Genomic DNA, 13515 nt, shown 5'->3' on the forward strand with positions numbered 1-13515 from the left:
TGTTCCTATTTCTCCACATCCTCTCCAGCATCTGTTGTATCCTGCCCTTTTTTTTCTTTTTTTGAGACAGAGTCTCACTCTGCCACCCAGACTGGAGTGCAATGGCATGATCTTCGCTCACTGCAACCTCTGCCTCCCAGGTATAAACATTTCTCCTTCCTCAGTCTCCCAAGTAGCTGGAATTAAAGGCGCCCATGTTTGTACTCAGCTAATTTTTGTATTTTTAGTAGACACAGTGTTTTGCCATGTTGGCCAGGATGATCTGAAACTCCTGACCTCAGGTGATCTCCCACCTTGGCTTCCCAAAGTGCTGGGATTACAGGTGTGAGCCACAGCGCCCGGCCAACGACTAATCTTAAACTGTGTGTGTGTGTGTGTGTGTGTGTGTGTGTGTGTGTGTGTGTGTATTCTCCGCTGTGTGTGTGTATGGCCCTTTAATGTCATTAAGTTATTTCTTTTATTAATAATAATTAATTAATTCAGTTCCTAGGGAGCAATTTCCTTGGTCTGGAATGCCATCCACATGGAGTGAGAATGGAATATTGTCCCTATTTTTGAGTAGCTCACAAGACATCAAAGTAGAATGGCTAGAACAATGATTATAGTTGAGTATAATTAGAATCCTGAATTTGGCACGAAAATAGGTTAGCATTTTGTTTAACTGGTAGATGATTGCTCAGTTTCTCTTTAATAACTGCATTTTTTATTCTGCCTCATAAAAATGCAAAAAGTAAAAATAAAAATTACATTTAGCATCTAGATACCAACTATTGCTAAGCTCCTTCCATTTTACTGTCCTACAGAATTCCAGGCTTGAGAATCAGAGTATTTAATATAATCCCTACTTCACAACAGCAAGTTTCTTTGTGGGAGGAAGATTGGATTGGGAATGGGGAAACCTGGCCTAGCTTCCTTACCATTTATTGAGTCTCCATTTTTTTTTCTTTGAATTGATTGCCACTATCTTAGGTGTGAGTGTGTGCTTATACTTAATTCACAAAACATTTATCGAGTGCTTACTATATACATGGATTTTTAATAGAAAATTAGATCAACAATGATGTTTCACCTGACACTCTGCTGCTGGATTATTTTATAAATGTAAAATGTGCTTTTCACAAGGATATGATCAGAATGTCCTCCAGAAAATGTTTAAGAAAACAGTCTTTTTTGTTCTTGCAGGCAAAATTGAGGAACCCATCTTTGCTGACTATTATGTAGTCTATGCTAAAAGTTCAACTTATAACACTGATATTAGTTACCAGTTAGCTGATAATTAAAGTGTTAACTGATTATTAGGGGCTTAGTTGATAATAGGTGAAGTTTTGAATACTTCTAACACACTGGCATTGTTGAAGGGTGGGAAGTAGGTGAAACAACATGCTACTGTCTACAACATACCACTGTCTAGAACATTCTACTCTCTTGCATTCCCTGTCCCATCTCTTCATTGTTTAGAAATGGAGAATGTGATTTTTTAGGGTGGAGAATGTGTGATTTTTTAGGGTTGAGGAATGATTGGACATAAGCTTTTTTCCTATTGGTTTCCCACTGCAGCTGCCTTGGCATATTTCCTTTAAGGTCTGTCTTAAAGGAAAAGGAAAAAGACAAAGAAAGAGGAGTTGCTAAACCTTGTCCTAGAAGAAACAGGCCTGGCTGGGAAACAAACAACGACAAAATCACCCTGACAATTTATATTTTTTCATAGCTTTAATTCAAATCCACAAAGCATCACATTCCCTATTACCAATTAATGAGGCAATTTAGTCAACAGGTTGACAGGGACATCTGTAAGGATGCCATCACAGCCAGCAAAGGAAGGTATTTTTGAAACCAGCTGAATGACAAAATTGATTTTATATTGCTTCATCTAATGATAAAACCAACATTTTAACCATGCCTGAGCTATCTCTAATACAGTGTAACTTTGGAGGGAGAGAGACGACTAAGAGAAAGGAGCAGTGAGTCTCTTTGAACAATAATTGGAAATATCTGCTGTTTCAGAGCTCAAATCTTTATTTTATTAGGTATTTACCTAATAAAAACCATCACATATAAGCAGAGATAGCTTGCACTTCTTGTCTGTTTTTCCAAAGGGCCAGATAATACCTCAGATTGAGGGGTGTCTTTATGTGTGCTGAGACTGAAGATACAATTTTTCATATTCAATAGTTGTTTATTTTCTGATGATTCAGTCCTCCTGGGACAGGATTCTTGGAGCTTTAAGTCTCACCCAGTCTTTCTAGGGGAATAAGAAAGCCATCACTCACTGTGACTTTGTCAGCTTTGTTTAGCCCACCTCTTTGGAGTCAGCCAATAAACGTTTCTGGTGAAGAATCTGAACTAGAAAAAGAAAAGGAAAAGGAAAAAGTATATGCTAAATACATAGCTGAGAAAGACTTCTAATTCTTCCAAGAAGACAGTGTCAACATTGACAATGTGTGGGTAAGACAGTCTTCAGGACTAGCAAGAACCTCTATTCACGGAGTTATCCATATATTCATCAAACTGTACTAAATACTTATTTTTAGATGGTTCTGTGCTCAATCAATTCAAAAGATAAGTAAACATTAAACGATGCATGCCACATAGGAACTCACAGTCAATAGTTTAAAAGACTAACAAACACATAGTTATAATATTGCAAAAAACGTTCTGATAGGATATTCATAGCTTGCTGTGAAAATACATTGAAGGGGCAATTAACAAAGACTCAGCTAGCTTGTGACAGGATATAGGGAAGGTTTTTGATATGACACCCAAATCTCATCTCAAATTGTAATTCCCACGTGTTAAGGGAGGGACCTGGTGGGAAGTGATTGGATCATGGGACCATTTTCCCCCATGCTGTTCTTGTGATAGTGAGTGAGTTCTCACGGAAGATGGTGGCTTTAAAGTGTGGCACTTCCACATTCGCTCTCTCTCTCCTGCCACCATGTAAGAAGTGTCTTGCTTCCCCTTTGCCTTCTGCCATGATTCTAAGTTTCCTGAGGCCACCTCAGCCATGTGGATCTGTGAGTCAATTAAACCTATTTTATTTATAAATTATCTAGTCTCAGATAGTATCTTTATAGCTGTGTGAAAATGGGCTAATACAGATTCCTAATATTTATGCCTTTTTATTTGGATTCAGGTGACGACTTCTTGTTCTAGTGTTAGGGCACATCAATTACTTAACTAATTCATTTGGCAAATACCTATTTTATGTATTGGAATCATGCCTAAGAAATAAAAAATGTATATTCTCATGAGCAGAATCAGGCAATAAACAATATATATAAGTGAAACAAACAGTATTTTAGAAGAGTCAAAGTGTTATAGAGAAAAAAAGCAAGGGAAGGCAATAGGGAAAATTAAATGGGCACTGTCAGATAGAAAGAAAAGGTGGCAAGTTTTTGTTTATTTGTTTGTTTGTGTTTTGTCTTTTTGAGACAGAGTCTCACTGTGTCAACCAGGCTGGAGTGCAATGGTGCGATCTCAGTTCACTGCAACCTCTGCCTCCCAGCTTCAAGCAATTCTTCTGCCTCAGCCTCCAGAGTAGCTTGAACTATAGATGCACACTACCATGCCCAGATAATTTTTGTATTTTTAGTAGAGACAGGGTTTCATCATATTTGCCAGGCTGGTCTCAAACTCCTGACCTCAAGTAATCCGCCCACTTCAGCCACCCAAAGTGCTGGGATTACAGGTGTGAGCCACTGCACCCGGCCTGGTGGTAAGTTTTAAATGCTATCTCTGAGTGAGATCTCAAGCCAAAAATTATGTTTTAGCAGAGGAATGCCGAGATCTGATTTCTGTTTCAATAAAATCACCCTGGTTGATGTGTCAAGAACAACAGGGAAACTCTTACCACCCTGGTTGATGTGTCAAGAACAGACTTATAAGGCCAAGTTTGCAAACAGGAAAACTCTTAGAGTTTCCCTGTTTACAAATCAAGACAGGAGAATATGTGCCTTTTATTGGGTTTGTAGCAATGGGAGTGGGTGAGAAGTGGAGAAATTCTGTATGTATGTTAAAGATATTACTCAGAGCATTTCTGGATGGTTTTCAGGTTGAGAAGGAGAAATGAAGGGCGACTCCAGAAATTTTGAGTTGAGCAACTAGAAGGATGGAATTAACATTAACTTAGAACTTAAAAGGAACAGAAAATTATGAGAATAAGGAATAGAATTGGAAATTCAGTTGGGTACATAATAGTATTGCAATACTTATTGGCCAAATGGAGATATTGATTTGGCAGTTACATATATGAGTCTGAAGTAGAGAGGATAGCTTAGAAGGAGTGCAAAAATTGGGAAATAAGCTAATAGATTGTGAAGGCCTAAGGGTACATGATATCACCTAGAAAGTGAGTGTAGATTTTTAAAAAGGTTCCAAGACTAATCCCTATGGCATGAAAACTTTATGAGTCTGGGCAGATGAGAATGAACTAGGAAGGAAGACTGAGAAGGAGTGGCCAGTAGGGTGAAAGGAAAATTAGGAGAGTGGTATCAGCAGCCAAATGAAGGAAATTTTTGAGAAAAAGGGAGTCATCAACTATTTCAGATGCTGCTATATGTTAAATAAGTTAAGGATGGAGGATTTGACACTGGATTTAATACTGTGAAGATGATTCCTGGCATACATAAAAGTAGTTGTGGTGGAATGGTAAAGTCAAAAGCCTAATTGGAGTGAGTTCAAGAATAAATGGAAGGGGAAGAATTGAAGACAGTAAGTAGACTTTTGCAAACCAGTACTAAAATCCTCAGGTAGACAAAGACCTTCTTATGCAACCACCCATTCTTTCTTTGTACTAATAAACATAAGGAAATGGAGTCTTGACTTGGGAACTTTTTTTATAGGAGAGACAAAATCAGGGAGAAGAAATTTGGAATGTAATTCAGCAGGAGGTTCTCAAATTCAGATGCAACACTGTGTTAATGGGATGTTTCTGTTTTAAAGGAGCAGAGGTGTGTTCAAAAGTGTTAATTGGAAAGATACACAGACAACTGGAGGACAGGAGAGTCTCCAAGAAGAAACAGTTTTACTCCTGTCCCCTCACCAACATATATTCATTGCTCCCTATTCTAGCAACTCTTCCACATTCCTGACTCAGCATTTCTATCTGCTTATCTGCTTCTTCTGTTCTATTTTGATTACTGCCCACTGACATCTCTGTAGTCTCCTCTCATGCCATGGCTTCTGAATAATTCTGGATTCTACTGCTTCATTCTCCTACTTCTTGTTTTGTCTCATTCTGTTTCTACTCTTTTCTATATCACCAAATTAAAATTCCCCAAGAGAGATATGATTAAATTGGTTTAGTTCTTCTCTATATAGCTGGCCCTAATCCCTGGTTAGTTGTAGTCAGGATATTGGACTCATGCGATTCCTATTTATAAAGAGATAATCATGGGAGTGGTGTCATAGGTATTGATACACATTCAGAACTCTACAAACTCCTCCTGAATACAGTTGTTAAGAGTAGAATAAGTTGAAAAATATCATAAATACAAGCAAAAGATACATAAAAGTGACTTCAAATTTAGTTTTGAAAAAGTTTTTTGAGAAGAAAAACATCTATAATACAGCTTTGAATTATATACAGACAAGCATGAATGCTGAGGTAGATCATGTTCCTGTACACACTATACACAGGAATTTACCTCACCAGTATAAATGGATATAGGTGCATTTCACTACATAGCCTCTATGAGATACTAATCATACCTAATTCATGGGGAAGAGAGTGCTTAATTCAAAGACATAAATCCCCAGTGATGCCCTTTCAGTTATCAATACAGGGCTTTTTTGTTACCATCTTTAAATGACATCTACTTACTCTGTGCATGCAGATTCCAGAAATCTCAGAAAAGATTTAATTCGTCTTCTTAATTACATTAGACCTTTAAAAATAGTGAGCAATTTCTGCTGGCAGTTCTGTCACATGAATCCTTACTTTTCAGCACTTACAGCCTCTATCAATTCACCCTGGTTGTCTTGCTTATAGATGTTTCTAAGTTGTAGAGTATGGCTCCCAAATGAATTATAAATTCTTCTAGGGCAAGTTCCATATCTTTAACTTCTTTTGTGTTTGCTTCTAGCATTTAGTAGTATTTAGTGGAGTTCTCTTCACACATACCATGAATGTTGTTTTTGACTTCAGATATCCACAGTGACTTTCAGACACACCTGCAAAAGGGAGCCTTTGGTTGTAAAGAAAAGTGGAGTTGCAGACAAATTCTTTATAGAAAATGAATTTTCCTTTAATTTAGGGTTGTATGTGCAAAATCCAAGTAGACTTTGGCTTTATTGGTTATCCACCAAAATCATTAAGTCTATATTTTTCTGGATAGAGATTTTTTTATAATTCTTACTCTACAGAAAACTAAAGTGTTAGTTACCTTCCAACATGTGTAAAAACAAACAAAAAATCAACCCACATATGTCTTAAATGTCATTGAATTGATTGCTTTTTCCCAGCTGCATGAGGATATTAGGTATGACATCATTGTCTATATACAATATATTTCAAATCCCTATTTTGAATGCAGTGACAGTTCTATTGCTATAAAAGTATTATACTACTAAATAATTAACTAGGAAATTTTGAAAAACATAAGGGTGAATAAAAGACAATTGCATATGCATTTATCACAACAGAATAGTCTTTTATAGTTGATTATGTTTCTTTTTCTATGGCTGAAGAACAAAATATCAATTATGGGCAGATGGCCATTAGCATAATCCATAATGCCAGAAGACAAAACAATGTTTTGTATCTATCACCTTTGATTAGTAGCATAATGTTTTATTAGAGTCTGTATAAATAACAATGAGTAACAGAATATGGGCTTTGACAGAGCAACAGTTTGCCCTTTAATGGCAGCATTTCTGTTTGGAAATAAAAGAAAGGAAGAAATTATTATACAAATCTTCAAACATGTATCAAAATGATGGATTTCCTGATTTTCTCAAACTAACGGCATACACTCAGTATACAGCAATTCATTGAAATAAATAATTAACATTTCCGTGAAAATATTCTTTACCCAAATAAAGCAATTTAGATGTTTTCACATAAAATCAAATGGCGTAAGGGATATATCAACAGCCTAAGTGTTTGAAGGAAAGTTTATACTTTCGGACTTGTCTTAGGTTTCGCCTAATGGGCCTTTGACAGCCTTGACTGTGATTTTCCTAACCTCTATCACCCCCTACTCTATTTCCACCAGGAGAAAAAGAAATCAAAAGTTATAGACAGCAAAGCCTTAAAGACCTCCATTCTCAATATTTAAGATGTTTCTGTGGCTTAGATTGGCTGACTCACAGCTAAAAGTAAATTCAGGTGAACATCTTCCCTAAATAAAATCTCTGTAGGAAGAATGAGCATAGGCTATTAAAGATGACACTGAAAGTTAATTCCATTGGAGTACAAAAGTTTCAATCACTTTATTTTTTTCAAACAAAAAAGGTTTAATGAAAAAGAAAAGACATTAAAATGTTGTTTTTTTTTTAAAAAAAAAAAAAAAACAGGAGGGTTTGGGCATGGAGCTAGTTGATCTTAAAAATTCTATCCCAGTCATTCACATCAAGCTGTTCAAACCTATTAACTGGAAAGGTCTCACGATGCTGGGCTCTAAACATCAAACACAAAGGCTAGAATTACAGAATTATCTGGTATTTTCCCTTTCCTGAAAATTTCATCTTAAATTGGGGTCTATGGACTCAAGAGCCATATTTATGAACCAAAATTCAGGACACATACTCTGGTACAGGGACATGGATGGTGCGAAAAATATCCAGGATATCTAGCTGCTGAAACTGCAGCCCTCTCAATGACTCTAATACTCAAGAGATTCAAAGTACAGCCCCAGAAGTTCTAGGTACAAAAATAGTAACAACCCAAATGAATATGACTGCATTTAAAAAACATAATTATTTCCAAATCTACTGAGCAGCTGAACAGTCTTCAGTGATGCCTATGGTCACTGGGATTCAAAGACTCCCGCTCCTGGGAGTGCCGGGACCTTTTATGACTATGGAATTTAACTCAGCTCCTACTTCTACTTCTATGACTACACCCTTCAGAACACCCGTTGTGCTGGCTAGAATGTGTCTGAGCTCTGCCCTCTGTCCCTATCCCTGGTCTTTTCTTCTCTTGCCTCCTTCCTGCTTGAGGACTTGTGCTCATGCTTGGGTTTCTCCTTCTTCAGCTCCCTCTCTAGGTCCTCTACTCCACCAGAGTAGGCAGTCCTGGCCTTGGGGAGCTTCTGCCCTTCCCTGGGCTCTGACTTTTGAGCTCTCTTTGAGTTCTTGCTGCTGTGCTTCTTAGGGCCAGGGTCATCCTTTTCCTTTACTGTCTTGCTTCTGGGTGATGAAGAGGATGGTTGCTCTGCCTGTACCTCCCGGTCAGTTTTCTCTTTTTCTTTCTTTTTTCCCTTTTTGTCTTTCTTGTGCTTTTTTGTTGTGTTTTTATCTTCAGAGCCCTTAAACTAACTTGATGAGGGGGTACGAGCCCCACAGCCCTTCTCCTGGAGCTCTTTGGACACATCATCCATTTCTTCTGAATCCTCAGGAGCCTGATAGTTATATACATGATCCACTCAGATAGTTCTTCCTTTGACTGGATCCCATTAAAATTGTCAATGGCCAGAATTGTGCTCCTTTGGTCTTCATAGCAGAGGAAACAGAATCCTTTGGATTTCCCAGTCTTCTTGTCCTGCATGAGATTAATGTTAACCATCTCCTCATATTGTGAGAACACAAAGATGATGTCCCCTTCAGTCAGTTCATAAGGAAGCCCTCCCAGGAAGATCCAGGTGTGCTGTCCTTGTACTCAGAGTGCCAGGACACCTTATCAGCCACCCTAAGCTTGACCTCTCACTCATTCAACTATTTTATCAGCTTCATCTTAGTTAAAGGGTTCATCGCACTCAACATTCAGGTATCAGCACGATCACTTTTATAACCTGCATGAAATAGAGTAAAGCACCAGTAAACTTGCAAGGGGACAAATTTTAACTGTAACTGTGTATGTTAAGGAAATGACTGATGGTGGGGAAGCAGAAAAGTGTCTATGGGGTGAGGGGGCATAGGGATTGTAAGTAACAGGGGAGAGTCTTTTGGGCAGAACTCAGCAGAAATTGTTCCTTTCTCCTACTTATATCCAACAGTGTAGCCATATTGCAAATATATTTTCCAGAAAATGTATTTTTCAGATAGCATTACCAGAGCCAGTTTGTACTAAAGAGAGTTGCAGTGCCACCATTCCACAAATCTGTGAAGATAGCAACTAGAGTCATAGAAGTATAAAGACAGGAGGTTGGGCAACTGCCATTATGTGAAAAAACTCTGCAGGTAATATTTTGGAACTTAATGGGTAGACACTACAGACCAACTAAGGAGATCCCTCTCACTGTCTGGTAGCACTTCCCCTACAAATCTCTATATATTACAATAAAAGCATTTATTCTGATCATAAGAATTATATATGCTTATCATGGAAATTTGAAAAATACCTCAAAATATTAAAAAGGTGAACATTCTATCATCCAGTAATAATAGTTTCTATATTGACAAATATTCACCCGGCCTTTTTTTTTTCCCACTGAGAATGATGTATTTGGTTGTGTGTGTGTTTTAAAATCTAGATCATATTCAAAAAACAAATCTCTTTTTTCACTTATTACATGAGGAACATTTCCCATGTCATTCAATACTCTTCAAAAATTTCATTGTTAATGACTGCATAGTGTTCAGGTTTTCTGTATAATGCTTAAGTGTTAGTATATTAAATATTTTTCTCTCTCTGTAATTATTACATGCAATAGCTAATGAAATGAGATACAAAAATTAAATATGTGGTATACTTTATTTATTTATTTATTTATTTATTTATTTATTTATTTTAGAGGGAGTCTCTCTCTGTCACCTAGGCTGGAGTGCAGTGGCACAATCCTAGCTCATTGCAACCTCCGCCTCCCAGGTTCAAGCGATTCTCCTGCTTCAGCCTTCTGAGTAGCTGAGATTATAGGCACCTGCCACCACGCCTGGCTAATTTTTTTTTAAATTGTACTTTAGGTTCTGGTGTACATGTGCAGATCATGCAGGATTGTTGCATAGGTACACACATGGCAATGTGGTTTGCTGCCTCCGTCCCCCTGTCACCTACATCTGGCATTTCTCCCCATGTTATCCCTCCCAGACCTTCCCACCCCCTACCCTGCTGTCCCTCACTTGTGTGATGCCCCCCTCCCTATGTCCATGTGTTCTTATTGTTCATCACCCGCCTATGAGTGAGAAAATACAGTGTTTGATTTTCTGTTCTTGGTAAGTTTGCTGAGAATTACGGTTTCCAGATTCATACATGTCCCAACAAAGGACACAAACTCATCATTTTTTATCACTGAATAGTATTCCATGGTGTATATGTGCCACATTTTCCTTGTCCAGTCTATCGTCGATGGGCATTTGGGTTGGTTCCAGGTCTTTGCTATTGTAAACAGTGCCACCGTGAACATACGTATGCATATGTCTTTATAATAGAATAATTTATAATTCTCTGGGTATATACCCAGTAATGGGATTGCTGGGTGAAATGGAATTTCTATGTCTAGGTCCTTGAGGAAGCGCCACACTGTCTTCCACAATGGTTGAACTAGTTTCTACTCCCACCAACAGTGTAAAAGTGTTCCTATTTCTCCACATCCTCTCCAGCATCTGTTGTCTCAAGATTTTTTAATGATTGCCATTCTAACTGGCATGAGGTGGTATCTCAATGTGGTTTTGATTTGCATTTCTCTAATAATCAGTGATGATGAGCATTTTTTCATATGTTTGTTGGCCTCATAGATGTCTTCTTTTGAAAAGTGTCTGTTCATATCCTTCACCCACTTATGGATGGCTTTGTTTTTTTCTTGTAAATCTGTTTTAGTTCTTTGTAGATTCTGGATATTAGCCCTTCGTCAGATGGGTAAATTGCAAAAATTTCTTCCCATTGTGTTTGTTGCCGGTTCACTTTAATGATTGTTTCTTTTGCTGTACAGAAGCTCTGGAGTTTAATTAGGTCCCATTTGTCCTTTTTGGCTTTTGTTTCCAATGCTTTTGGTGTTTTGGTCATGAAGTCCTTGCCTAAGCCTATGTCCTGAATGGTTTTGTCTAGGTTTTCTTCTAGGGTTTTTATGGTGGTAGGTCTTATGTTTAAGTCTTTAATTTATCTGGAGTTAATTTTAGTGTAAGGTGTCAGGAAGGGGTCCAGATTCTGCTTTCTGCACACTGCTAGCCAGTTTTCCCAACACCATTTATGAAACAGGGAATCCTTTCCCCATTGCTTATTTTTGTCAGGTTTGTCAAAGATCGGATGGTTGTAGATGTGTGGCATTGCCTCCAGGGCCTCTGTTCTGTTCCATTGGTCTATATCTCTGTTTTGGTACCAGTACCATGCTGTTTTGATTACTGTAGCCTTGTAGTGGAGTTTGATGTCCGGTAGTGTGATGCCTCCCGCTTTGTTCTTTTTGCTTAGAATTGACTTGGCTATGCGGGCTCTCTTTTGGTTCCATATGAAGTTTAAGGTGGTTTTTTCCAGTTCTGTGAAGAAGGTCACTGGTAGCTTGATGGGGATAGCGTTGAATCTATAAATTACTTTGGGAAGTATGGCCATTTTCACCAATATTGATTCTTCCTAACCATGAGCATGGAATGTTTCCCCATCTGTCTGTGTCCTCTGTTATTTCATTGAGCAATAGTTTGTAGTTCTCCTTGAAGAGGTCCTTTACATCCTTTGTTAGTTGTATTGCTAGGTATTTTATTCTCTTTGTAGCAATTTTGAATGGGAGTTTGCTCATAATTTGGCTCTCTGTTAGTCTGTTATTGGTGTATAGAAATGCTTGTGATTTCTGCACATTGATTTTATATCGTGAGACTTTGCTGAAGTTGCTTATCAGTTTAAGGAGATTTTGGGCTGAGATTGTAGGGTCTTCTAAATATACAATCATGTCATCTGCAAATAGAGACAATTTGACTTCCTCTTTTCCTAATTGAATACCCTTTATTTCTTTTTCTTGCCTAATTGCTCTGGCTAGAACTTCCAATACCATATTGAATAGGAGTGGTGAGAGAGGGCATCCTTGTCTAGTGCTGGATTTCAAAGGGAATGCTTCCAGTTTTTGCCCATTCAGTATGATGTTGTCTGTAAGTTTGGCGCAAATAGCTTTTGTTGTTTTGAGATATGTTCCCTCTATGCCTAGTTTATTGAGAGTTTTTAGCATAAAAGGCTGTTGGATTTCGTCGAAGCCTTCTCTGCATCTATTGAGATAATCATGTGGTTTTTGCCTTTGGTTCTGTTTATGTGGTGGATTACGTTTATAGACTTGCATATGTTGAACCAGCCCTGCATCCCCAGGATGAAGCCTACTTGATCATGATGGATAAGCTTTTTGATGTGCTGTTGCAATCAGTTTGCCAGTATTTTGTTGAAGATTTTGGATCTATGTTCATCATGGATTTTGGCCTGAAGTTTTCTTTCTTTGTTGAGTCTCTGCCGGGTTTTGATATCAGGATGATGTTGGTCTCATAAAATGAGTTAGAGCAGATTCCCTCTTTTTATATTACTTGGAATAGTTTCAGAAGGAATGGTACCAGCTTCTCTTTGTATGTCTGGTAGAATTCAGCTGTGAACCCATCTGGACCTGAGCTTTTTTTAGTTTGTAGGCTATTAATTGCTGCCTGGACTTCAGACCTTATTATTGGTCTATTCAGGGTTTCAACTTATTCCTGGTTTTGGCTTGGGACGGTGCAAGTGTCCAGGAATTTATCCGTTTCTTCCAGGTTTACTTGTTTATGTGCATAGAGTTGTTTGTAGTAATCTCTGATGGTGGTTGTATTTCTATGGAATGAGTGATGATATCCCCTTTATCGTTTGTTGTTGCATCTATTTGATTCTTCTCTCTTTTCTTTTTTTATTAATCTGGCTAGTGGTCTATTTTGTTGATCTTTTCAAAAAACCAGCTGCTCGATTTATTGATTTTTTTTTGAAGGGTTTTAAGTGTCTCTATCTCCTTCAGTTCTGCTCTGATCTTAGTTATTTCTTGTCTTCTGCTAGCTTTTGAGTTTGTTTTGATCTTGCTCCTCTAGCTCTTTCAATTTTGATGATAGGGTGTCAATTTTGGATCTTTCCTCACTTCTCATGTGGGCATTTATTACTATAAATTTCCCTCTAGACACTGCTTTAAGTGTGTCCCAGAGATTCTGGTACATTGTGTACTCATTCTCGTTAGTTTCAAAGAACATCTTTATTTCTGCCTTCATTTCATTGTTTGTCCAGTCTACATTCAAGAGCCAGTTGTTCAATTTCCATGAAGTTGTGTGGATCTGAGTGAGTTTCTTTATCCTGAGTTCTAATTTGATTGCACTGTGGTCTGAGAGACTGTTTGTTATGGTTTCCGTTCTTTTGCATTTGCTGAGGAGTGATTTACTTCCAATTATGTGGTCAATTTTAGAGTAGGTGTGATGTGGTGCTGAGAAGAATGTATATTC

General features: G+C 37.8%; 1 long non-coding RNA gene and 1 pseudogene across 1 annotated transcript in view; one reads left to right on the top strand and one right to left on the bottom strand.

Annotated features, from left to right (window-relative positions):
- The window catches only part of LOC135277991 (uncharacterized), a 197203-nt gene that overhangs the window by 38411 nt on the left and 145277 nt on the right, over positions 1 to 13515 (top strand). The gene's annotated exons all lie outside the window — the stretch shown is intronic.
- LOC105729248 (RNA-binding motif protein, X-linked 2-like) lies at positions 7952 to 8910 on the bottom strand (annotated as a pseudogene).

Source organism: Aotus nancymaae, unplaced genomic scaffold (genome assembly GCF_030222135.1).
Source record: "Aotus nancymaae isolate 86718 unplaced genomic scaffold, 86718_ANA_hifiasm-v0.15.2.pri h1tg000004l, whole genome shotgun sequence".
NCBI lineage: Eukaryota > Metazoa > Chordata > Mammalia > Primates > Aotidae > Aotus > Aotus nancymaae.